At 51.3% G+C, this 26,918-nt stretch overlaps 1 long non-coding RNA gene across 1 annotated transcript; it reads left to right on the top strand.

The window, feature by feature from the left end:
• The first annotated feature begins 209 nt into the window (after positions 1-209).
• LOC130541544 (uncharacterized) lies at positions 210-12,200 on the top strand. Its single transcript, XR_008955612.1, has 4 exons — positions 210-260; positions 574-773; positions 9,115-9,266; positions 10,431-12,200. It is a non-coding gene; the product is annotated as an uncharacterized LOC130541544 (long non-coding RNA).
• Positions 12,201-26,918: the final 14,718 nt, after the last annotated feature.

Raw genomic sequence — 26,918 nt, 5'->3', positions numbered from 1 at the left:
ATGTTGGCCAGGCTGGTCTTGAACTCCTGACCTCAGGTGATCCTCCCACCTCGGCCTCCCAAAGTGCTGGTATTACAGGTGTGAGCCACCACATCTGACCTAATAATATTAATTATGAAATAAAAACTAGCAATTATGGAGCTGATCATAATGCTAAATGCTTTATGTGTGTTATCACAATAGCATTTTTTTGGATAGATGGATGCATAGGAGGAGGGGAGAGGAGAGGAAAGTGGGAGGAGAGGTTGCACTCTAAACAGGTCTCAGACTCATGAAGGCAGAACCCTTGTTCCCCTGGCTGGTCCCAGCACTGAGCTTAACATGCCACAAGGGGCTCAACACATATGGGGAGGGACACCAAAGAACTTACAGAAAGGAGACCAGATTTAGGAAGTATCTTACTTTTGAACAGGGTCTGCCCTTTCTCAATGACCTATCCACCCCCACCTGCTCCTTTGAACTTCAGAAGCTTCTGAAAGGAATCAGAGCTTCAAAGTAAGGGACTGCCAACCATAACAGGATCCCTGCACAGATACTGACCAAGTTGGGTGCATCTCTGATTTTTTTCTCCAGCCCTCTTGCCTGAGCAATCTGACACAGAGGCACATGAGGAATCAGCATGGAACCATCGACCCACAGGGTTAATCCCAATGTCAATACCTGCTAGATGTCAGGGATCCCCTGGGCTGCTGGCGAGCCATTTGAAATGACCCATCTCCTGCCACCTTGGCCTGCTCCTCTGGGCCACCTCTCTCCACCTGCACTTGTTTACTGTGAGTAACCTGACCCCAGTGGGCCCAACCCAGGTGTGTTAGTCCTGACAGGGCCAAGAGGCCAGGACAGCTGCTGCCTGGCCTCGTTCTCAGTACCCTGTGGAGAAGGGGCGGCTCACTGGCATTACCCCATCATTCCGGCACTAGGACACACGGCTGGCTTCCCTTGGGGCGGAACTGCTGGTTCCAAGGGCACAAGGCAAACCCTGGGAGGTCCTAGCCGTTCCTAGCGCATCCGCTAAACGTAAGGCATTTGCCCTCCTTCTCCCCCACGGCCCCAGGGAAGACGGCAAGGCCGCCGGTGCACTTCGCAGTGCCAGGAGAAAGGCGCCTCATGCTATTAGCTCAAATAAGGAAAATCATGCCGGGAAGATTGAATTTTCTGCAGACTTGTTTAACCTGGTGATTTCTGAGCACTTGGCGCTGGCAGCCACGGGGGAGTGGGCTGCCAGCCGGCACTTTATCAGCCACTTCTCAGGACTATTCCTAGGCTTATTAAATCAGCATGAGTCACTCCCTTGCCTTCCTCACAAGCATGAATCACGAATCATCAAAACCCAAGCAAAATGCATGACTCAAAAGTTTCTTCGGGGCCTAAAGGGGCTAGCGAGCTGGCGGTAGGGTGTTGTCAACCCGAGACCTCCCCCCACCAACAAGCAGTACTTTCCAGGGAAGGCAAGGGGGCTGCCACAGGGCAAAAAGAAGAGCTCAGAGGAACTTTCAAAGACCTTGCATGGGCTCAGAAACACGCAGACCTGGGCTCAACCACACACTCGAGCAGTTCTGCTGTATGCCAGGCACCTTGACAAACACACTAGAGGAGCCAGCAGAGAGCAGGACTAGCCATTCTCTGCCCCCGCGTTGCTTACAGTCTAGAGGGAAGTGTTTGAAGTAGTTGGGATCCTATTTTTATTTCCTTCCTAGCTAGGAAAACTCGGACAAGTCATGTAACATCTCTGAGTCTCAGTTTCCCCATTCTAATGCCTGTTCACAGGGCTGTCCTAAGGATTAAAAGAGCTAATACACATCAAGTCCCTCACACAGTCCCTAGTGCATTGTACCTGCTCAACAAGCATTTGCCCTTTCACTGGAGAGAGAATGACCCGTGATGTCTTACAGAGTTCAGGGAATCCTCTGCCAATCCCCACCTACCCTCCCCTTTGCACCCAGACCTGAACTCTGGGCACCCCTGCAGCTGTGGCAGGAGAGGGCAGTTTGGTCCAGGGTTTCCTTCCTGGGACAACTGCTCCCTAGAGCCTCAGCACCAGTTTCAGGTCTTCCTTCCTGGTAACCCATGGCAACTTTTCTTTCTCTGCAGCCTTTCTCCTCTGGTCTTTTGGCCAACAGGTCCTGACCACACTTTCAGCTTCTGGTCCTCATCTTTCTCCAAAGAGCTAAAGACTGCAGTAAGCAGCTTCCTCCCTGTGGCCTGAGTCACCCTACCCTGCCCCTCCCTGCTCACTCTCCCAGAGCAAAAGAATTGAGTCTTCCACTTTAACCCCCACACCGGACTCCCCTACCTCTCCAAAAACAAACTTCTCTCCCGGACCCTCATTTTCCAGTCCCAGGACTGGAAACATCACCTTCAGGGCTGCCACATACAGGGCAAAGGCTGTGCACTGCCCAATAGGGTCAGGGAAGGTCACATACACTGACATGTGTGGGCACCCTCGGATTGAGCAATAAGGTGGCCCTGTGCCCGATGCATACATTGAACCTGCATTGTTGGCCAACATTTGCTGAAACCTTCTGCATGCCAGATCATCTCCTTTAATCCTCACAATCCTATCAGGCAGGAACTATCAACTCCCCCACACCCCTGAGCAAACTGAGATCAACACGCAGCGAATGCTGGAGCTGAGTGAGGGGCCTGAGCCAAGACCTGGAAGAGATGAAGGGTGAGACTGTCAGGTGGAGAAGCTGGGGTGTAGACAGCAGAATCGAAGAGGGCATGGGAGCTAAGTCAGGGCAGGGACATTCCTGGGGCTCTGCCATCCTTCCTTCCCACCACTGGGGCTGGCCTCTGATGCTGGGAGCAACTTTATAAAAAGCAGACTCTCCTCACAACAGTAGGGAGGAGACTCTATCTACCCACCCCACTTAGGACAAAGAACTCTAGAAGAGGCCCTGTGTCCACAGGTGATAGCAGGGCTGCCCTAAGTGAAGGGGGACGTCCCTTTCTGGGGCCTCCACAGCCCAGTTGGAAACCCTCAGCCTAGAAACAATAGAACACAACAGACACAGTGACTGTGTTTGAGCCATTTCACTGTAACTTCATTTTCCTACTTTTATCTAGTCCCCAAACATTATATAATTTTTAAATGGAACAAAATTTTAGCAAATATCAAAGGTGGAACAAGTGGAGGCAGATGTGGAAAAGAAGAAGGAAGAGGAAAAAAAAGAGAGAACATATGAAGATTGAGAAGGTGAGGGCCAGAGGAAACCATCAGAGCTAAATGTGAGACTTTTTGCCATTTTCAGGCCCATCTTTCCCGCAGAGGAAACAGTGATAGCTCCCACAAGCAGAGAGTGGGAGCTGCGTGAGGCCTCACCATCATCTGCAACAGAGGTCAGAGACACAGCCCGGCCCCTCTAAACAGAAGAAGGGGGCAAGAAGAAAGGGCCTGGCCAAAACTGGGGACTCCAAGCCACCTGTTTGCCCATCAGGGTCCCAGACCACAGCTGCCACTTTGGGCTGAAACTCCAGGGGCTCCTTGACAACTCCTGCTTCTAAGGAAGCATCTGCTGGTGGCAAGTGCCCGCCATCCACTGAGCCTCCTCCAACAAGGAAATTGGGACCCAGACTCCTAAGGCTAATTCTGAGCCTGTCCTTGACCTTCTGCTCAGAGCAGCCACCTTCACAACAGAGAACCCTTTGGGGCTGACCAAACACTTGCCCTTGCAGGCCATCACGGGAGACTGAGAGGAGCTCCCACCAGCACACACACACCCATCACTGTAGGCCACTAACTTCACAGGAGAAAGAGCCTTGCCTGGGTCCCAAGCACAGACACATAGCCACAAACAGGGGTGACACAGTCAACAACTTTCCATCCCAGTCTGAATGAGGTCCAGCAAGGCCTTCTTCTAATGCCAGAACCAAGAGGGACCCGGAAGTGACAACTGTGTCATGGTAGCGGTCAATTACCCATGCTAGTAACACATCTGTGCTGGGTCTCAGGGTCACCCAGATGGTAGGGGGATTTATGGCCCAAACCTGACTTCCCAGAATTCAACGAATTCAGGAACAGAGAGAAGCAGAACCAGAAAGAGCTCTCTTCCAGGTCTCGCTGGGAGCCAGTATATTTTTGGAGGGCTTTGGCCTCGCCGGCTTGCTGTACTTTATTGCTGGCAGAAAGATGGGAAATTTATTACTTTACAAATCATACCCTTCGCAGCATAAATGAACTGTCTGGCTGCAGCACGCTCGAGCCTAGATGATTTGCAAAATGTCTAATGGTAAGCAGGGTTATGCTATCTGCTTACGGCCTCCGAGACCAAAGCAAGCCGTAAGGCAGAGCATCTGCACAGTGTAACTCTAGGCCAGCAAATTGGCTGCGACGCGTAAATGTTGGCTCAGCAGCATTACATAATTCGGTGCGCTCAGCCGGGGACTCAGAGGAGCACAGGGCAGCCCCTCAGCCCAGGGAGCCGGCTCTGACGGGGCTGTGCATGACAAGCAGGGCACCAGTGGAGTTCAGGGCCCAAGGTCAGGGTCAGGCTGAGCTCCACAGCCTGGCTAGTCCTGAGGCCTGCTAGTGATCAGAAGGCTGGGGCAGACCCCTGGGACTGCCACGGCAAGGGAGTGCTCTCTACATCCCTTCTGCTCCAAATTCCCCAAACCTGAGGTGAGGGGGATGGTCTTGAAATCATTATAGCCCCAGTGTGCAGACAGGAGCTGGTCAGCACCCACGGCCCATGGGGTGTTCCCTCTGGCCCGGCTGGCAAGAGGAGAGGACTGATCACAGGATCCATCATTACCACTGACAGGCTCATCCACTGCCTGTGATGCAGGATGTGACTAGAAGGGAAGGGAAGGCATGCCCATGTATACAGAAAACCGAGCAAGTCACTTGATCTCTCTGAGCTTCAGGGTCATGTGAGCGGTAGTGCAAGATCCGACGTCAGACTGTTAGGATCTTGCTCCTCATGTATCTATGCTTTACATGGCACTTAACGCTCATTATCATCATGAAGCACTCAGAACCACCCGTGCAGTATGCATATCATCATCCCCATCTGACAGGTGAGCATATTGAGGCTCGGGAGAGTCATAGCACTTGACAAGGCTCATGCGGCTAGTGAGTGGCAGAGCCAGGATTCAAGCTCAGGATCTACTGGTTCTAAAGCTTCTGGGTTTTTTTTTTTCACACAGCACTTCTCTGCCTCTCATAATCTAGGGTGTCATTTCATGGCCCCCCATCATCTCACACTGTGCCGTTTGCTGGACCGGGGGGTCCTCAAGTGAGGCCTTGAAGGTTGGACTACTGACCCATCATAAGCTCTGCTGGGCCCAGGCATGCAGTAGAGGTATTGACTCAGACAAACCTTCTGTTCTTCTTGGCTCAGGGACTTGGGTGAACTTCCCAGAAAGGAGAGGAGCCAGCAGAACTGGCCCACTTTCAGATGAGCCAAAGGACACTGCCTGAGTGCAGAGACAATCTTAAACTCAGGCTTAGGATGTACAACCGGGAAAAGGTCAACTGGTACTGCTTCTCAGCCTGGCAAAGTCTTTAGCTGAAGAGTAAAAACAAAAAAGCTTTCGAACCATTGATTTAAAAACAGGGAATGGTATTTTTAAACACTTTAACAAAACTGTCTTGTTACCATGGCTAACTTTGTGCCACTTGGCATTAAAAATAAAAGGCTGTTTACTGAATACCTATCTAAAAATAGCCTCACTTCTATTCACAGCCTTGTGAGACAAGCAGTTGGCCCCAATGATATCGTTCTCTCACTCACTCACCTACCTAATACATCCATTCACCTATTCACGCCTTCAGCGAAGCTCTCTCTTCAATCCCAGCAACAGCCCAGCAGAAAGGGTCCTTGGGATTTTCAATTCCCTCCACGTCAAATGCCAAGTACAGATTAGACCCCATGATCTATGGAGAAGCTTAAATTCAGCTAATGGACTTTTTATGGCATGTAAACTTTGCCCTCAGTAAGGAAGCCTATTAGCCACATAAATAGTGCACACATGTCCACATGAAGCCCAGACTGCAGGAGGGTGACAGTACCCACTGTCAGCACCACAGCCACCAGTGGGATGAATGTTTTCCGGCATTCCAACCAAGGCCATTGGCGTGTCTCCATCAGAACATTTTTGGCACACAACTAATACCTTGTATGACAGCTGCTCAGGAGAGGGTGAAGCAGGCATTCACTGCTAGGTCTGATCTCTTAAGAGAACCCCTTAAGGCCCAGGAAGCTTGGCCTTGACCTAGGCAGGAAGCCACAAGGGGAATATTCTGGATATGAGCCTATGCCAGCTTGAGTCATTCCACACCCCCTGCTTCCAAGGGCCACGAAACTAAAGGAGGTTCTTTACCCTGCAGTCACATACTCCAGGAGGCTCTCGTGGCTCCCCTGACCCCAGGGGTATTCTTGTGGAAGCACAGGGAGAAGAAGGCAGAAACACTTCTGGGCCCAAGTTCCTGTGCTCTTCTAAGCCAAGTGCCAACACCAAAAGAGGCAAAGACAAGAGACTCTTCTCTTGGCACATGCATAAAACACAGCCCCTATGCACTTGTCTTGTACTCTCCTGCCCCTGGGACCCAGAGGCACACCCTTTTCTGATGGCAACCTCCCCCAGAACTTGCCTATGGCAACAGCAGCCACCAGGAAAGTGACCAGGGAGGACAAAGACTCTGAAGACACCTCTACATTCCTTTGATGAAACCAAGCAAGGCCATTTGCTCCACAAATCTCGCTGTGGTTGAGGACACAAGAAACCAGTGCAACTCAAATGTTCCAGAAAGCAGTGCCTTGTCACATGCCTGGGGCCAGGGGCACCTGGAAGAAGCTAATAGAGGCATGGACCCCTCTCCCCAGAAAAGCTCACACAGCACAACACTCATCCAAAGTCAAATGATTCCTAAGCCCCTGAAGCTTCACAGCGGTGCTCAGATTAAGAAACTCTGTCAAGAAAATTCCTTAAAACAAGAAGATCAAGACAGCTAAGTAATCTCCAAACCTGCCATTACTCTCCTAGCACCCTAAGCTCTGGGATGCACAAAGAAGGAACCATATCTATGGCCGTGAGAAGGCCCACGAGCCCCTCTGCACCCACATAGAGTCTCTGACTTCATGCTTGAAATGGAAATGAGGACTCTAGCTCATGAATCTCCAAGTTTTCTAGCTCTGTTTCCCTGCCTGCACATGACTATCTGGCCAGCTCTCCGTGATGGAGATACCTCTGCCAGGCTTCAGCTTCTCAGGAGATTCTGCCTCAACAGACATCTGTATTGATCATGGCCACCACCTGCCGGCCCCACCCCTGGCCCACTGACAACATGCCTTGTATGTTTCCTCTCCCATCTGCTACCTGTGGCACCAATCTATGGGCTATCATGGACCTTTGAGTTGGGCCAATCAGATTCCCTGATTGAGTGAGGAAATTCCAGGAGAAGCACAGTGCAGCAGCAGATAAAGCCAAAACATCATGATGCTTCCAAAAGCTGGCAGCCTCTGGTTCTTTCTAGGTTGAAGAGACAGGAGCCAAGGAATAAAGAAATCCATGCAGAGGAGATGGTGAGAGCCATCCACCATTAGATGGAGACAGGTTGGCATAGGGAGTGGCTGAGCCCCCATCTCCTGCCCCTGGGACCCAGAGGTACTATGATCCAGAACTCACCTCCCATGGCCTGAGCTGAACTGGGCCATGGGGGCACTGAAAGCCAGGGAGAGTCCATCAAATGTGTCTCCTTTGATTGAGGTCTTTGAACCCCAAAGAGCCTCTCCAGGAAAGGAGGCAGGCTAAAGAGAGCCAACTCGTGCAGTAGGGAGGGCTCTCTGGAGCATGGCCCAGCATCCTAACCCTCTGGGAAACTTCTAACTGCAGATATCTATACCCCATCCAAGGGCAATTGATTGGAGTGGAGCTGTCCGTGCACAGGTTTATAAGCTCCCCGGGTGCTCAGGATGCTAGGCAGGATTAACTTGGGCCACATACCCCCTTGCCTGCCTCACCAAAATGGAATCCCCAGTGTGTAGATGGCAGAGAACAGAGTGTGGGGAGCACTGCTGTCTTCCAGTTCCATATCAGCCTGGCAAAACCTGTTCTCTTCTCTTGTGGGCTTCCAAATGCCACCCCAGCCTCCTCCAGGAAGCCTACCCTCCTTATCTGAGTCCCATCTTCCTCATGCCCTAGATAACCACTGTCCCCTGTGGTTTTAGCCTATATCACATGTGGAACCTTTTTGGGGAGCTCCTGGCCTGCGGGAGAGAGGCCTGTGTCCTCTAAGGTGTGAAGCTGTCCCTAGGCTTCCACTGAGCTCTGCTCTAGGTTAGGCCTGGCTGAGGGTTGTGTGGGCGGGGCTGGAGGTGGGAGAAGGACTGGCTTGCTGTTGCTCTTTTGCATCTCTCGCGGGCTCTGTGGAGGGTGCACCAGTGGAGTGGAGGCAGGCTTAGAAGGTATTCATTGGCAGAAGCAAGACATGCAGGAGAGTGAGTGGAGCAGGGAGGGGAACTGGCATGATTCAAGCTAACCCTTCATACCCCTTTTTTCTTAGTATAAGGCACTCCGAAAGTAGGTATGGGAGAGGCAGGAGTGAGAGAAGAGGAGGAAGGAGTCGTTCTGAAGTTCCTTCCAACCCAGGCAGGAGGCCGGCTCTCTCAGGCTCCAGTGCCAGCTACCGGCCTGTTTGCCACAGTTCCAAGCAATCTGGTGCAGCTGGAAGAGTGCAGGCATGGAGAAGGCCATATCATGCAAAATGTGCATTTGATCAAGGTTGAAAACATGGTGTAACATGAGTTCTCCTGATCTACTGGATTTCTACAAAAGAGCCCTGAACTGCTCAGTCAAGTTCAACCTCAGGTCTCGGGAAAAATGAGTTTGTTAATTCAAGCAATTCCCCAGTGGTCAGTAGTTTATACCACATGCTTTGAAACAATGTGGCCTAAGTCTGGGGAGAAGTTGAATTACTTCCTAGGGGAGAGCCAAGGACTATCTGTTAACCTTGACAGGCCCTGCAGCCTCCTGCGCTGGCTGGCTGGGCTCTCTGCAAGCCCCTTCCCATGAGGCTGGGGGGAGGGCTCCAGCTCCAAGGCTTGCACATTGATGCGGAACAGCCCCCTTATTCAGAGAATGATAGCTTTCCTACCATCCCCCTCCTCGCAGGCTGGAGGGCTGGGGTCTGCCGTCACCTGCCTCTCAAGAAACCTGTGCCTCCAGCAGCCACCGGGATCCACCGGGACTGTGACCCTCCTGCCAAGAAGACCCAGGAAAAGCCTGCTGGCCACTGTGGATGAGAGGCAGGCTCCCACCTGCAGGTCAGTCTCAGGCAGGAAGTTGTGGGGAAGATCCTTTTAAGAGAAGATTAATTATTGCCAAAGGCCTCTAGGGCACCTGGTAAATTGCATTCCTTCATCCAGTGAATATCTATTGGACATCCATCATGTGCCAGCTTCACCACACTAACCCATAGGGCCTCCTGGATAGCAAAGTGTGGACCTGGGAGAACACACAGAGGATGACAATAATCACCACCAACACCTACTGATGTACCCTTTAAGGCCCTTCATGTGGATTAGCTATTTAATCCTCACAACAACCCCTGAGCAAGTACAGCCGCTATCCCATTGCACAGATGAGGAAACTGAGGCACCTGCCCAAGGTCACCCAGCTGCTAAGCGGTGCTATGGCAATTTGGACTCAGGAGGCTGGCTCCAGGGCCTTTGCCCTTTATCACCTCTCCATCACCATTCTCATTATCATTACAACAAAAGCATTCAAACTCCCTGCTTCTCTGTCCCAGGCAGGAGTACCTGGCACCCAGGAAGTGGTATTCTTAGGGTAAATCCAGGGTCTGAGTCCAGAGCCCCTACCATTGGCCTCCCTGCGCTGCCTCTCAGTGGAGTTCAGACGAGTTATTTCATTTCTCAGCTTCTGTTTCCCTCACTTTCAAAAGGCAATAGTAATTACCCATAGGGTTCTTGAGGTAATTAAATGAAATAATGGATAATAAAGTGTTTGGCATGGTGTCTGCAAATAAGAACCTACTAAGTCGGCTGCTCTTTAATTTATAATTATTAATAACATTATTGCATTAATAGGTGATACATGAAATTCCAGCATATAGAATCCCTGATCAGGCCAAATCTTGGGGAAAAGAACCATATCCATAACACTTTCATGATCATAACATTATTCTTTCCAACTTTGGGCTGATCAGGGTTTATAAGGGCTCCCATTTCACCTTTTACCAAAAGAAAATATCTTTCCTTTGCATCACGATCAACTGTCCAATGCTCCCCTTTTCTTCCATCCTTCTCCCTCCTCACATCCCCATTGTGACCCCAAGCATAAGCACCAGGGCCACCAGGTGTTAAGCAACAGAAGCTGCCACTATAAACAAGACGAGGAAAAAGAAACGCTTGCCACTTTTCAGGGATTTCAGCATCAAAACCCCTGATGAACTTGATCTTTTTTGGCAGAGTGTTCACTTTGTGGCTCCTTCCAATAAGTCAAGCAAAATGGAAACATTCGAGCGATGCAAGGCAGCGCTACTTGGGGAAAGAGACACTGGTATGCCACATCAGCGAGGACCACCAGGAAAGACGATTCCTTTCCAAATTCCAAGCCTCAACAAAAGCAACCACAGCAGTCCAGACTCCTGTCTCTAATCCCTACTTCCCCATGTGGACAAAGAGTGGGGCTCTTTTGGCCTGAGCTCATGGGGTTTCACATCAGCCCAGCAGGACAGAATGCATCCCTCCTGACAGCCAGGCACAGGCTGGGGACCAGAGAGACCCAGCTGGCTCCACAGGGCAGGGCTGACACAGAGCCAGGGGAGGGTTGTGGCGGCCCACACTGCATGTCTCTACAAGGTGAAGGAACTCCTCGTGTTGGCTGCTGAGCTGAGAGGTCACAGCTCTGCCTCACAGCACCCTGGCCAAGTTTTCCATGAAATCATCCAAAGCCAACAGGAGTTCCGGGAACCATCCATCTGGAGCTGCAGCTTCCTCCCTGGCTGTGGGGATCTTCAGATCCCTTGGGCCTGGGATAAGTCCACTCTCCACACATCTGTAGGGGAAACATGCCAGAGGGCCAGCCCTTGTTCCCAGACACAGCCCTGGCCCCTAGCAAGCCTGCTCAGACACAGGGGGATGGTTACAGCAGACCTACCTAGCTGGCTAATGTCTCCCTAGTAGCCAATTAATTGCAGCATTCACTGAGGGACTAGGCAGTCACGCAGAGGCCAAGCTCTAAAGGGCACCCACCCCAGCCTGTCCCCCAACAACCCAGACACATAGACCCACAGCTACATCCCTGTGCAAATGCCATAATCCCAGCTTGGCTGCACGAACATGCGCACCTCTCCCATCCATGGCAGCGGGCCCAAAGGGCAGGCAACAGGCAGAAAGCAGCTGGACACTAGGGGTAAGCTGAGGAAGACCAGCCCTCGGCCCCTTCCTCTCTACACAGAGTGGTGGGGAGACAAGGAGGAGCGAGGGGTACTGACCCGGGCCTGAGGAACACCTGACCCAGCAGCACAGAACAGAGATGAGAAATGGGCCCCGTTTCCATCCCCCAAATCCTTCAAGATGACCACTGAAGCTGCAAAAAATCAATTTTCTGCAGCTTCTTCGGAAGCCAGGATTTATTTTGTGTGTGTGCAGAGCTATTGGCTCAGCTGTTTCCCATCAGCTTCCTGCGTGCTTCCAGGCAGAGCACGGCCCACTGCCTCCCTCTCCTTCTTCCTCCCGCAATGCTCAAACCCACACCCAAGGTAGACCCCTGGGAAAAGCAGAGGGTCTTGACTTGGGAAAATCAAGCCACGTGTCAGGAGTTCACCCCTGGATATCACCACCTTATGTTTCCAGAGTCCCCAGTCACTTGCAAAGGACCTCACACATGCCCCGGCTAGGAGACAAGGCTAAAGCCTGCGGAGTCAGAGGACGAGAGAGAGAGAGAGAGAGAGAGAGAAAGAGAAAGAGAAGGGGCAGGACAGAAGAGCCGCTGGACCCCAGATTCACAGGGCACAAATGCATTCTCTAGGTGGTAACATCAGAGCCACCACTTCTCAGTGTCAGTCCATATTTACTGAGTGCCGACTGCCCAGGACCCTGTGCCAGAGCTGCGCCCCAACCCCATCCATCCTGAGCTTCATGATAATAACATTATTCTTTCCAATTTTGGGCTGATCAGGGTTTATAAGGGCTCCCACTTCACTTTTTACCAAAAGAAAATATCTTTCCTTTGCATCACGATCAACTGTTCAATGTTCCCCTCCCACGGGGGTCCTCTTCCCTGACCTATGTAGTCAGGCCCCTGACAGTAGTGACCATGGACTGAGATGCATGGGCAACACCTGTCACACATACATGCAGTGGTGTTCAGCAAGGGACACTGCAGACCTAGTCAAACCCCTGGGGGCACCTTTAGTGAAGGCTTTGTGCCTCACTTTCTCTCCACAGTCATTCTTGGCAAATCCCGGCATGGTCTGCGTTTGCTCTCGATCAGTGCTCTCAAGGTGTGGTCCCTGGACCAGCAACATCAGCATCATCTGGGAACCTTGGTGAACTGCATTCTCATGCCCCACCCCAGGTCTCCTGAATCAGAAATCCTGGGGTGGAGCTCAGCAGTGCGTGTTTTAACAAGCCCTCTAGGTGATTCTGCTCAAGGTTGAGAACCACCGCTCTATGCACCCATGTTGTGGGGGGAACAGGCTGCAGGGCGGGGGGAGGGGTGCCACCCGGCTCTTCCCTCTGCCCTCCCTCAGCCAAGGTGCTATTCCGACCTGTCAGCTCACAAGCCTGAGGGAAGCCTTCTGCCCCCCAGGCTTCTCCTCTGTCTGGATCTGGGGTCCTCCTAGGCCCCCACACTAGGCTAGCTACCCCACCTCTTGCTGCAGGCTCCCAAACCCCCATGTGCTGATGAATATAAAATCTTCATTCTCAGCATAATTGAAACATACAACATGCACTGATCACATGCCCGTCTCAGGGGTCTTTGCACTTGCTGTTTCCTAAGCTAAAACCCGCTTCCCCAACTGGTGTGCTCCACTCCCTTGCTTCACACAGGTCTCTGAGTAAACATCACCTCTTCAGACAGGCCCACCCAGACCACCTCGCCTAAGGGGAATGCCTCTTTTGCTCCATCTTCTTAGCCAGCTAACTTTTCCTTCATCTCCACTGAATATTTTGTTGTATATCTACTAATTTGTTTGTGAGGTTTTGGTTTGTTGAGGGTTCTTTTTGTTTTGGGGGCTATTTCCGCCTCTAGATGGTAGACTCTACAAGGGCAGAGCTTTCTTCATCTTTACTCACTGCTGCATCCTCCCTGCCTAGAACATGCCTGTCACACAGCAGGAGCTCAGGCAATATCCCGGGTAAATGAATGGATATGTATATAGAAACAAAAATTAGTGCAATCCACTCCTTGTATTTATCACCCTTGAACACATAAAAGCCAAAGCAAATTTGGAAATAAAATACAAACAAAACTACCAATAAAATTAGATGATGTGTTTTGCTAAAGTTAAATTGCCAAGAATGGGTTTAATAGCAGAAAGACGTGGCCTCGGGCCAGTTCTGTTTCTGTATTTCAATTTAATTAATAGCAACGCAGACAGTGAATGCCTGCAAACAGATGTATGCAAACAGACAAAGTAGCATTAATAACTTTAAGGCTTTGTTTGTAAGTTCGGGTTAACCAGCCTTGATACAACACCAAAACCCTGCACACAACCCTGAGGCATCAGTTTTAATGAGGGATTACCTGATAACTCTATAAAGCTGTCCTGTTCACTTGAAGCCACATTAGCCTATGGTGCTACTAAAATCTGCCTTAAATAGACACTTAGTTCATTTCTTCCTAATTCTAATCCCAGCAATCTCTTCCTCACATATTTCCCAGCACATTTATTGCCAGTGAACTCTAGCAAGTTGCCATATGGCAAGCCAGAATCTGTTTGCCATATGAACATGACCCTGGTCACCAGCTAATGGGGGCCTGGCCTCCGTCCTGCCCACTGGCATGAGATTTGTTCCACCTTCACTTTATCTAAACAAATGCAAGCAAACTGAACTTCCTTTGTACCGTGGACCTCAGCAGTGTTCGGCCTTCCCTCGGTGCAAACACGAACAATCGAACAAACACCATTACGAAGACATGTAAAGAGTCTCTTCAGTGGTGCCATAAATCCAAGTCACGAGGTGAGTACTCAGATAATCTTGATGAGATTGTATGAATTTTAACAGGTTTTTATCAAAATGAAAACACAGACTTTTGAGAATTGAAAAACAGGGCTCCAAGCCACCGATGTCTTCACCTATTCCAGGGCCTGGACACTTGTCACCAGGTCCCTCTGAGCAGTGCAGGAAAGCACTGACATGCCAAATTCCAGCACACAAACCAGGCACAATCTTACTATCCGAAAATGCAATTGGTAAGCCACCCCAAACTGTTCAAGTTCCAACCACAGCTGTGCCCCGCAGAGCTGTGAATCGTCTCACTGGATTCACACGTGTTGAAAATGGTTCTACAATTCTGGCATCTGCCAGAGCTTTCCAGGGATGAAGGCATAATGGGTGCCAAAGGTTTAATTAAAAATTTATGGAAGAAAAACTTACGCTTGAGAACATTACATCCACTCTCTTCAGTTTGAGTTTTATTTCCCCTGCCAGTGTGGACAAGAGTGCCATGATTCTGTTTCATGACAACTCCTAAGTCCCGAGCCTCGCACCTGGAGGGATGCCGGCAGAGGTCATGCTCTGAAATGGGGCCAGCCTTGGCATCCTGCCCAAATGTTCATCTGGAAGTGGCACATGTCCTGGGGGGCGGGGATGGTGCCAAGATCAGCTGCCCTGGAGGCAGATGCCAGGTTCAGTTGACCAAAGGGTCATCTTGTCCAATCTCCTGCCAGCCAGCAGGTCCTCAGCAAAACCATGGGATTTGGTGGATTCTCCTAAGACTCAGCTCCCCAGTCTTAAGCCAAACCAACTCTCCTTCTCCCATCTTCCATCTCCCCAGCTTCTGAGGACAGTGCAGGAACTATCCAGGGAGGAGACAACTCTCCCCAGCCTTTTCTTTCTCAGCAGGAGAGAGTTTTTCACTCAGCAGGAAGAGTTCTTACAGAATCTAGAAAAAACAGCTCATGCTGCTCTCCATGTGGCCTGAGGACTAGCCCTTACCCTCCTGTGTCTCACTCTCTCCCACACGCCAGGCACAGCCTCTGTCCTGGCACACACCCTCCGTTCTCCAAGAGGAGGAGGGAGTGCCCTGTGTGTCGAGAAAGCATTGCTCTGTGTCAGTCATCTGTATTCACCACTCAAATCAGGGGCGAAGCCAGGAACTCACGAAGACAAAGGCCTGGCAGCCCAAGCAAGCTGTGGGCAGGCGGCAGGTCAGCCGGGACCCAGCAGCAACAGAGAACGGACCCTGGGCTGGCACAGCAGCCAGCAGCAGCAGCCCTCACCTCCCAGGGATGGAGCCGCCCTGCCAAGGGCCCTGAGGCCTGGCTCCATGCCCACCTGCCCCTCACCTGCCCTCAGGGAAGCTTCTGTGCTCTTCCATGTTGCCAGTGGCCCTCAGGATGCCTCCCAGCAGGACCCTAGTTTCAGCTCAAGAACCCCAGAAAGGAGTCTGGGGTCTCAAGAAGAGGGGTTTAGCCGAGCTCTCCTACAATCTAGCCCAGCCCTTTTTTTTTTTTTTTTTTTTTTGACAGGGTCTTGCTGTTATGCAGGCTGGAGTGCAGCGGCACAATCACAGCTTACTGCAGCCTCGGCCTCCTGGGATAAAGTGATCCTCCCACCTCAGCCTCCTGAGTAGCTGGGACGACAGCTGCATGCTACCATGTCCAGCTAATTTTTTGTAGAGAAGGGGGTCTCTCTATGTTGCCCAGGCTGGTCTTGAACTCCTGGGCTCAAGCCATCTGCCCACCTCAGCCTCCAGAAGTGCTGGGATTACTGGCGTGAGCCACTGTGCGTGGCCCTAGCCCCGCCTTTTTTTTCTTGAGGCAGAGTCTCGCTCTGTTGTCCAGGCTGGAGTGCAGTGGCACAATCTTGGCTCACTGCAACCTCTGCCTCCCGGGTTCAAGCTATTCTCATGCCTCAGCCTCCTGAGTGGCTGGGACTACAGGCGCGTGCCACCATGCCTGGCTAATTTTTGTATTTTTAGTAGAGACAGCGTTTCACCATGTTGGCCAGGCTGGTCTCAAACTCCTAGCCCCTCTCTTGATGGAAGAGAACCCAGGGCTCCTCCCAGAAACACATTTTGGTTAACTGCTACCTTCTTTTCGTATCTCCTCACTAAAAAGCCTTTCTCTGAGAACCCTTCCTGACAATCATTAAAGGAGGGGGGACATAGAAGTGGCAAGTGCATGCAGTCTGGTCAGGTTGCCCACCTCACAGCAAATCTCCCCAAGCCAGGAGACTGGGCGGGATGGGTGGGGCAAATCTGACTTGGACCCCTCGGTAACCAGTGGGTAAAAAGGGCAGGCTGGTTCCTGCTCACTGAAGTCATGGCACAGTAAGGTGAAGGTGCCCCGAGGGTGGGGAAGGGCCCTGGCAGTCACCCACCTTGACCCAGTGGGGCCACAGAAAAGTTGTGAAGAGGCCTTGGAAAAGACTATGTGGAGGAAGACTTGAAAGGCTGGGTATTGGCTTGGACCCTTGAGAGGAATCATCAGCTAGTCTGTGAATCAGGGGCCTCCTCTGCCTGCAGTTCCTAAGCACCTGCTGGAACTGGGAGCTGTGTTAAGGCTTCTACAGACATTCAACCTTCCCAATGGTCCTAGGAAGTATATGATATTATTCCCAATTAGCAGATGAGATGACTGAGGCCCAGCCTGAGGGGCCCATGGTGCCATTCCACAGGTGTTCTTCACTGCCACTCCACGTTCCTGAGCCACACCCTCCTGCAGTGGGGAAGCAGCTCCTCCCTCTGACCCTGGAGGCCCAGGGAGAGAGACTGACCAACACTGACTCTGCCCTCTGTGGCCAGTCCTCGGCCAGCCCTCTTCCATGCTGTGTTAGTAACTGCATGGCCCCACCCTGCCTGGCCTACGCTGGCCTCTAGCTCCACTCACATGCCCTGTGCACTCCCTCTCCACCTTCCTGGAGCACATCTCTGGCACCAGCACTCACCTACTCCAAAACCTTCAATGGCCCCTGATTTTCAGACTCAAGTGTGGGCAAGCCAGTCGCTGAAGGCCTTGTGTGATTAGGTAATGACTTGTCCTTTCTAGAGGTCTTTTATGGGACTTTCTCCTGTGGGGATACCATCTCCCACTCCAATGGGACTACCCATTGGCACACTATCTTGGATCCTTGCTTTGCCTGAGATTTACCTTCTGCCTGAAACACCCCTCCATGCCCCCAAAGACTTCAAATGTGTGCAAACCCAAGGCTGCTGCTTGGAGCTGGTGAGCATGCAGAACTGTGAAGAGAGCTTATCAGCTGGGGCAGGGGCAACATGATGTGGGAGAAGACTCAATGCATACATGAGCAGGCCACTGGCCTGAAGAGGGAATTGTGGGCACTCTCTGCTCCACACTGGGGTGCTCCCAGAGGGCTCCGCACACGCTGCCCCTGCCCTGGCCCCTTGGCTCGCCATCTTGGCCTCCCTTAGGAACAGCAATGCTGAGTCATCCCTCTCCCGTGGGCACGCAGCCCTCTCAGTTCTGTACAAAGCACAGCCGCAGCCACACAGCTCTTATGCAACTTGGCCCTTCTCTGTAAGGGTGTTGGAGGGTGCTGCTGGAGTGGGCTCAGGGCTTTCTCTCAAGCCCCATCTAGGGCACGTCTCCACACTCATGCCCTGCACTTGGAGGCTGGATGCTAGGCGCACCTGGGCATTGGATGTGTCTCTGCCAACCCTGAAGCAGGCATCTGGATGCAGGGATTCCTGAGGAGGGCGGTCCAAGGCAGCACTAGTTCAGTTGAGGCCTCTGCTGACAGCAAGCGGGCCTGTCAGCAGGGCTGGGTGCCTTCTCCTGACCACATGCCTTTATCTGCCCCATGCCCCTGTGCTTCCCAAAGCTACCGAGAATCCAGAGGCTGAGCCTCAAGGCGCTGGGCTAGGGGACTGGAGCCTGAGTTCCTGCTCTGCCAGTCTGCTCGGAGCCAGTGTGACTTTGGGAAAGTCCCTGTTCCTCTCTGGCCTCAGTTTCTACATGCATAAAATAGAAGCTGAGACTAGACTGGTGGTTTCCCAGCTTTGTTCCTGGAAGCCCTGGAGTTCTGAGGAAGGATCTCAGGGACCCCTTCACAGGCATGTTGCTAAACCCAAACCCTTCTGCAGCCACACCTGGGGCCTGGAGGCCTATCAAAGCTGAGACCTCTGGTGCCTGGTGCATAACGCTGGGCAAGTGTTTCCCTTCACAAGACTGAACTCTGGCCTCACCCTCTCTTTTTACTAAGATACAGGCTTCCACGAAGCCACAGAATGGGGACCTGGCCTAGAGGTCAGCGGGCCTCCATCCTGGGCAAGGCAGAGCAGGGCAGGATGAGGGAGGAAGGGCCAGGCAAGAATGATAGCAGGATCTCGGCAGGAAAACAAGTCCAGAGTCCCTGCCCCATAAATCAACACAGTGAACTAGTTACAAAGTTGCAAGAGCTACAAAGACAAGCAGGGAGCCGTGAGGCAAACAGAGATGAGCAACACCAGAGCCCTCTGGAGGAACAGCAGCAGGAGGAGGTGCTTCCAGAGCCCAGAAACCAGGGCCACCCAGGAGGAACTAAGGTCACCTAAGGGCCTCCTCAATCTGGGAGAGCTAAGGCCACAAAAAGAGGCTGATGAATGATGGCTAGAGACAGAGAAGACACAACTGCTGCAGAGACACCACCAAAGCCAGAGCTTGGAGGAGACATACCCTTTCCTGTCTCTTCCGCCTGCCCTCCAATCTTCTGTCAGTGCCTCTCATTGGCCAAACTTGGCCAGAGTCAGTTTTCAAGGAAGCCTGGGACCTGTGGTTTGCAAGGCCAGCCCTTGGGATACAGAGCCAAGCAGGGGAAGGGCAAGAATGGATCTGAGAGCAAAGAGGCAAATGGCAGCCATGAAGCCACTCTCAGACCCCCAGAGATCCCTGCCCTTCCAGGTCCTGCCCATACGCCAACATCCAGCTAAAACCATCTTCCCCCAGGAAGCCTGGGTTGCTGGTTCTGGGCCAGCCTGGATCTCTGTCTGGTCACACTCTGGCCTTGGTGCCCCCTTATCCATACAGGATCAGGGCAGGAGGCTCCCACTGCATTGTTCTCCAGTCCCATAGATGTCCCTGAAGCTCAGCAGGCCTCTGTCACAGCTGAGCACAAATGCTGATGAGCCTTTTATCCTCAATTCCCCAGCTGGGTTTCTTTCCAAGAAAATTTATTTTTTCCCAAATGAATATTCCCAGGTCATTTCTTGGGAAATGTATGTCATTGTCATTGGTTTTAAATAACTGGACTGGATGGATGCACAAAAGGAAGCCAAGCACTCCCCTGTAAAATTGCTCTAGGGCCAACTTGACCTTAGAGGGGAAAGGAGGAGGGAGTGCTGCACTGCATCTGAGAAGACTCACTGAGAAATGCATGTTTAGAGCAAGAGATTCCTGAGGTCCTGGACAGAGGGAAAGATTTTCACTTCACTGAATATGATGGGATCTGGCCCGTCTCTTCCAAGGACCCTTCCCACCCCTGCCTGGCCCCAAGCCCTACTGCTCCCAAGAGTCAGCAGTGGCCTTCTAATTGGCCATGTTCTCCATCCTCTTTTCCCAAGACTTGATAACCCTGAGAGTTGCATTTTCAAACAAAGGCTTGACAATGTCAACTCTCCTCCTATTACCTCTCTGCTGTTTCCCAAATAAACTGCAAGCACCAGAATCTGAGAGATGAGGCCAGTGGAGTGCCAAAGCCAGCTCCTGCTAGCTCACAAGAACCTAGTATTCAGTGACATCAAACTGATAACTTGAAATCAGCCATGGTGGGAATATTTACACCATGGAAATTGGCAAATGCCTCACATCAGAGACTTTTCTACTTTTTTTCCTGAAGAGCAGCTGGTTGTTAAATGCTTACCAACACACCACTAAATGAGGTCTTTGATGCTCTGGGCACATATCACCCTAGCCCCCTCCACCACCACCAATCCCAGTCTCAAGTCCCGTTATCCTCTCTCCCACCCTCTCCCTCCCAGCTGTTCAGCCAACACACCAGGTCTTCCCAAGCCTCCTTGGGAAGCTCAAGCTTCCCCCCTGCTGCCAGAGGGGAGAGAACATGAGGGTGCTTCCATCCTGGGTTCAGATCTATCTGTGGAACATTGGGCAAGTTGCTTGCTCTGTTCTCTCACCTATAATAGGCAGACAGCAACACAGGCCTTCATGAACATGAAATAGAAGCATAGCTGTTGCAAGTTCAGCACAGTGCTTTCCAAGGATGGGATCAGACAATAACAGCCCCTTCTCTACTAGCAAAAATTCTTTCATGCCTCAAGGTTCAGCCTGAATTCCATCTCCTTTGTGAAGCCAGATCTGTGAACCCAGCAGAAATGTCCTATTCCCTCCTGGCAGCCTATCCCTGGTGACTGTAGCTCTGTGACATGAGACCAGAGTCCCTTGTGAGAGCAGAGCAGACAGCTGGCAGGTGAGGGGCAGGGGTGAAGAGAAGGGGACAGGATTTACATGCAGCTTCATGAGAAGCAGGATTACAGGGCTGACCAAGCTATCAGGATCGCTCATGCCCTTACCCATGGACTAGACAGACAAGAAAATAACAGAAAAAACTCCTTCCTAGGATAGAGGCGCTCCCTCCTTCTGGCCTCACGCACCTGCAGGCACCTTCCTGACAGTGGCAGGAGGGAGATACAGCATGTGGGACATGTGGCCTTATGTGAACTCGGCATGAATCAGCCTCACAAAGCTCACCTCCAACCACCAGCCCACTTGCAAAGGTAAGGGAAACGTCCAGAATGTGAACCCCCATCAGCCCAGCCCAGATGCCACTGGCTGGCCAGGCCACAGGAGCTCTGCTGTCTTTGGGATGAGAAATGCCACTCTCACTGCTTGGCTCCTGCCAGCCCTGGGCAGCTGAAGAGGGACAAGGCTGGGAGGGACTAATGTCATTTCTACCTCTTAGGAGGGCTGGACTGCAGCAGAACCCAGGGTGGTCAAGGGGGCACCTCCACCTTCCTGTGAAGAGCTCAGCAGATCCCCAGCAACTGGCAGATGTTATTATTCACAACTTACTTGCTGTGTAGCCTTCAGCAAGTTGGCTGACCTCCTTGGGCCTCAGTTTCCTCCTCTGTAAAATGGGGGAAAAAACAGTACCTTTTCCTAAGAAATTATGAAATAAGTGATTAAGTACTTCAAGCTGTGTCTGACACACAAGTGCCTAATAGGTATTAGCTGTTATTATTTATTGCCCCCTTTTTACACAGGAAGAAAGTGGACTTTAAAAGGGAACTTGGGTAGACATAATTTGGAGTTTTTGTCCCAAGTCTCTGCAGGATCAAATCTCTAAAGGAAATGCTGTGGGTGAGCCTAAGCCTGGAGCTTCCCAAAGAGAAAAGCCTGTGTCTCTTCTGTCTCCAGCAAGGACAGTAGAACAGGGGTTCCTGAAGGTCTGCTTGGAGCCCAGCACTGCGTCTTCTATCACAGGGATCCTTGTTGCTATCAAGGGCCAGCATGGCCCTGCTCAGATTCCACTTGTAAAGTGTAAACTACAGAATCTCAGGTTTACAAGAAACTCTAATGACCATCCAGGTCCACAGCTGCTCACAGAGGCCCTTAAAACCTCCACCAGGACATTGCTTGAATACCTCCAGGGATGGGGAACTCAGTACCTACAGAGGCCTCACATTCCACTCCAGATGCACCTGAAGAGAGGGGAAGGGGAAATAAGTGAAGGGGTCAGGGAGGCTGGTACAAAGGCCGATTTTGCCAGTTTCTCAGTTGAGCCTAAGACAGGGCCAGACTCCAGCCACCCAGCTGCCACTACTGCTCCTGCCCAAGAACTCCGGTTCTCTAGAAAACTGAGAGCCCCTCTGGGAGGCCAGGCTTGGCAGGAAGATGTGGAAGCAGGCTGAGCCACAAACGAACTGGTTCCATACCATTAGGCAACAGGAAAGAAAAAGGGTGGCCCCGGGCCGGGCGCAGCAGCAGCAGCAGTCACGGAGATCAAAACACCCAGATAATGAGCCGAATTCTTCTCCCAGAGACACCAGCTAACGAAGGGAGCACAGGAAGCCCCATGTCACGGGCCCAAAGTGTTTATACAAGTGTTAAAAATACATTTCAAAAGAAAGCAGGGAAGCCCAAGGAAAACCCTCTGCCGCCCTTGGAAAACGGTTTTTGCAAACCACGTTAATTTGTTTTCCAAAAGGTGTTTGAAGTCTCCCTGTGTACCCCCTGGGCAACTTTAATTCCACCTCCTAATCCCCTATTAAACCTGATGCTCACTAACACAGCCCACTTAGGGGATTATGCTTTTTATTCTTCATTATACAGATACATATTTGGGCCCATGTGTGTTCCTATGTCGTCTTGTAAATTAAAAAGCCACTGTCAGCCACACTTCTCCAAGGGGCCCGAAATAGCCTGAGCGTCATTAAGGCACTAAGGGGATTTGAAATGAAGTTTAAAGGGTCAGAGAGTGTGATTTTTAAAATTAATTTCCAAAGCCTTGTAACCTTACAGCCAGAGATGAATGGGTCCGTGGGAAACTGCGAGAAGTAAACGTGCGAAGAGGCTAACCAGAGAGGACGGGGGGGTCACCTTTGCCACACAGAGCAGAGGTGGCTCCACAGTTCTAGGGGTTCGGCGTTCTGTGGGGGAAACAGGAATGCAAGCAGTAACTAGTATTTTCATCATTGTCAGCAGGAGGCTGTTTCTTAAATACCTACTACGTGCTGTTTCCACACCTCAACTCTTTAAATTCAGCAGCCCTCTAAGGAGAGTATTATTGTCCTTATATTTCACATGAGGACACTGAGGCATGGAAAACTCACGTGACTCCCTAAGGTCCCACTGAAGAAATGGAAGGGACAGAATAACATTGGATAACGTTGAGACCCATGAGATGTACTGAGCTAGTAGCACTCAATAGCTAATGTGTCCAATCCAATGGAGATGCATGATCTCATTAAACCTCCACCAAAAGCCAGAGAGATAAATCCTGTCCTACTTTACAGATGAGGAAGCTGAGGCTCAGAGAAGTTTTTGTTTTTTTAAGCTGTCAAAGGTCACACAATTAGTAAGGACCTCGGACTTGAACCAAGGTCAGTGAGACTCCAGAGCCTAAGCCCCCAACTTCTCTCTGACTCCACAAACTCACAGCATGCTCCCCAGCTGTAGAGAGCTTCATAATGGTAGCATAAAAGATGTGACAAGGCAGCCTCCCTCCCACAGGCTCCAGCACCTCAGCTAGAAAGAAAGCCCTGTGGGTTGAAGTAACCTAGGAAGGCCCCTTGGAGGAAGGGTACAAGAGGCAGGCTGGGAAAGAATGGGCTGAATCAGTGAAGACAGTAGAAGTGGGTCAAATGACCTGCACAGGTGGAAAAGGACATGTGTGCTCACAGGCACCTGGCCAGAGATGTCAGGAGACAGATGGGCAGGAGGATCAGGAGAGAGGTCTGGTCTGGGGACAGATATTTAGGCAGAGACCCTAAGAGCCTTAGAGTCCTTCCACCAAATCCTCTCCTCTCTGCCTTCCCTCCAGTGACCAGGCCTGAAGATGGCATCCCTGTTCCTAATCAAGCTGGCCCCTGACTTTGCACACCCTAACCCACCTCCCACACCCTCTCAGTCATCTCTCCTGTCCGTGTCCCCACTCTCTTTGGATCATTACATTTCCCCTGTCCCCTGGATCAGCCTACAGTTTTGCTGTGATTTCTCCCTAATCTTAAAAAACCTTGCCTTGACCCCCACATCCCTCTCAAGCTGCCACCCTATTTCCATGCTTCCTGTTTTGGCAAAAACCCCTTGAGAACTGTGTAGATCTGACATCTCCACCCTCCTGAATCAGGCCTCATCTCCACCACTCCACCAAACTGGCTCTCACTGAGGTCCAAGCCAACTCTCAACAGTCTTTCCCATGAACACGTCCTTTCTCCTGCCTCCCAAAACACTGCACAGCTCCCTGGCTGTACCTTCGCAGGCTCCCCTACTGGTTCCTCCACATCCAAGTTCTGCATTGCCTGAGGGCTTACTCCTCTGAGACCTCTTCACTTGTCTCCTCTCTCCATCCATTTCATCTAGTCCTGTGGCTTTAGGTGTCACCTAGTCCTGTGCCACTGCCATGCCATGTTGCAACAGGTCTGTCTCTAACCCCTGCCTCTCCTCTCAGACTCAGCACAACCAACTTGACATCAGCATTTGCATGTCTAATAGGCCTCTCAAATCAGACTGATCTTCACTGCCCACTGCCCCAAACCTGCACTTCCTCTTCTCCTCCATCTCAGCAAACAGCTGTTGGGGTGAAAGAAAGGGGGAAGTCAGGAATAGCTCTTGGCTTGAGCAACTGGATGGATAGAGTGGCGATCCATCAAAGTCCTACTGACTCTACCTCCAAAACACACCTGGATCCATCCCTTCTCTCCCTCCCCACTGTCCCACGTGAGCCTACACCATCATCATTTGCACCTAGACTCCACAATAGCCTCCTATGACCTCTCTGTCTTCACCTTTGCTCCCTACAATTCATTGTTCATTCAACAAAGGGGTCTTTTTAAACACAAATCTAATCATGTCACTGCCATCGCCATCCCATTGTACTTGGATGACATCCAAACTTCCAGACATTAGCCAGGACAGCCCTGGAGGATCTGAACCCTGCCTGTCTCATCAATGTCACCATGTGCCACTCCCTTCTGGATTCCACGCCCAGCTGGATTTCATGGTCCATTCTCTCCTTGAACACACCAAGCTTGTTCCACCCCCAGGGCTCTTGCAGTTGCTTCTTTGTCTCCTTGTAATGCTCTGTCCTGATCTTCTCACAGCTGACTCCTTGCCATGCAGATCTCCACTGAGATGTCACCTCCTTGGGGAAGCCAGCCTGACCACCCATCACATCACCCAGGTTTAATGCTCTACAGGATGCTTCTCACCCCTGACAATCTTCGTGTTTGTTTACATGTGTGTGTGCTGTCTGCATCTCACCAGAATAGAAGCCCCAGGAGGGCACAGACCTTGTCTGTCATGCTCATGGCTATGGCCCCAGCATCTAGCACAGTGCTTGGCTTAGATCTGACATTCAGTCACCATGGCATGAATGTCTGCTTCCTCCCATCTCTGCATCCCTCCTCCCCGACCCACCTACCTCCCATAAGACCCTGGTCTTTCCCACGAGGCTCAACATGGTGAAGATTGAGTGTTCCGAATAATGTGAGGGCCTGGGGTTGGGGGTGAAGAGAGTGGAAATCTTAGTGGCCATCTTTGATCTCCCAGCCTCAGCTGCCACTTCTACCTTCCCACGACCAGGCAAAACCCCTTCAGACCTGTGTGTGGCCCTGGGTCACACCTCCCCTCAGCCAGGGGACTGCCAGGCAGGCAGCCTTGAGCTTGGGATTACCCACTCTGCAGTCAGACAGGCAGGGCCCACATTCTGGCTCCCCCATTTATGGCCAGGGGACTATGTAGAAGTCTCTTCAATTCTCTGATCCTCAGTTTACTCATCTGGAAAATGGAGCTAGGAACAGCACCTTCCTCTTGGGTTATTGTGATGATTTGAAGGAAATAATCATGTAAGGAGGGCCTGGCACACAGCACCTGCTCAATGAAATCGAGATGTTGTGGATACTATGGAGCCATCATAGGGTCTGGGAGCAGGCCTCGGGGAGAACAAGGGTTCCACGCATGTTCCTCCTGAACCAGGGCCAAGTGGAGCCAACAGATCTCAAGACTAAGAACTCAACACTGTCTCTTGAATCCCACCAACAGGTTCAAACAGCCACACCTCCTCTGCCCTGCATTCCTTCTCAGTCAAATGACAGGGCCTTGAGTCAGTTCATGATAAGGTGACATTACAAATCATGGAACCTACTTATGCTGAACCCAAGCTCCTCCCATGTAGGGTGGCAGGCAGGGAACTGATTCCCCCCTTGACACACAAGGCACTGAGAAGACAGATGGCCCACACACCCTGAGTGCCAGCAGCAGATCTGGGCACCACCCCCAGGCCCAGCCCATGGAACATGATCTGGACAATGGGATGGAAGGCCTGCACAGGGCCCCTTCCGGAGGGACAATGCCAGCTAAAACTCAGCACACCAAGCCTGGCCCCAGGGTTCCTTCTGATATGTATTTAGTAAAATGTGACTGTGCACCTTTATGTCCTCAGCCTACCAAGTAGCTAGACACAGCCCTACATGCTGGGTCAATTGTACCATAGTTATTACATTAAGCTACACTTAATATCCAAAAAGTAAGAGCTGTAATTACAGCCACATTGACAAACCTTTCGTCCACCCAGCCCTTGACTGCCAGCCAAAGAATTAGAGACTGAACCCTACAGCCTCGTTGCCTGGCAGGTTATACCTGGGCCACAGGAAAATATCCAGCTTGGAACAGTCTGCAAGGTATGCATGGCCCCTGGAGTCAATCTGGCACCAAGATATCTTGGCCTGAACACCCTTCCCAGCAACCAAAACCATCACTGCCAGCCCAACACCATCAATGCCACTCCCAAGTGCTTCCCAGCCTGTAAAAGAGCTTGCTCACACCACCCACTGGCATGTGAGTAGCCCAGGGGAGAAAGAGGGGTGGGAGTTGCTGGTCCCTCTTGATAGGCAGGGACACAAAGAACCAAAGACAGGCAGAACTTGCCCATGGCCACACAACAGTTAGGAAGGAAAAACTAGAAATCCAACAGCCTGACCCCTAACTCCATGTTCTTTCAACTCCTCTGTCCTAAATGAGTGAAAAAAGCAAGAGAAATGGACTGGCTGTTATCATTACTACCCCTTTTATATCTCCATTGGTAAAAACAAAATTAAAACTTCTTCACAAT

This window comes from Pan paniscus, chromosome 4, assembly GCF_029289425.2.
Source record: "Pan paniscus chromosome 4, NHGRI_mPanPan1-v2.0_pri, whole genome shotgun sequence".
NCBI lineage: Eukaryota > Metazoa > Chordata > Mammalia > Primates > Hominidae > Pan > Pan paniscus.
The sequence above is the reverse complement of the archived record's forward strand: the minus strand, read 5'-3'. Positions and strand labels throughout refer to the sequence as shown.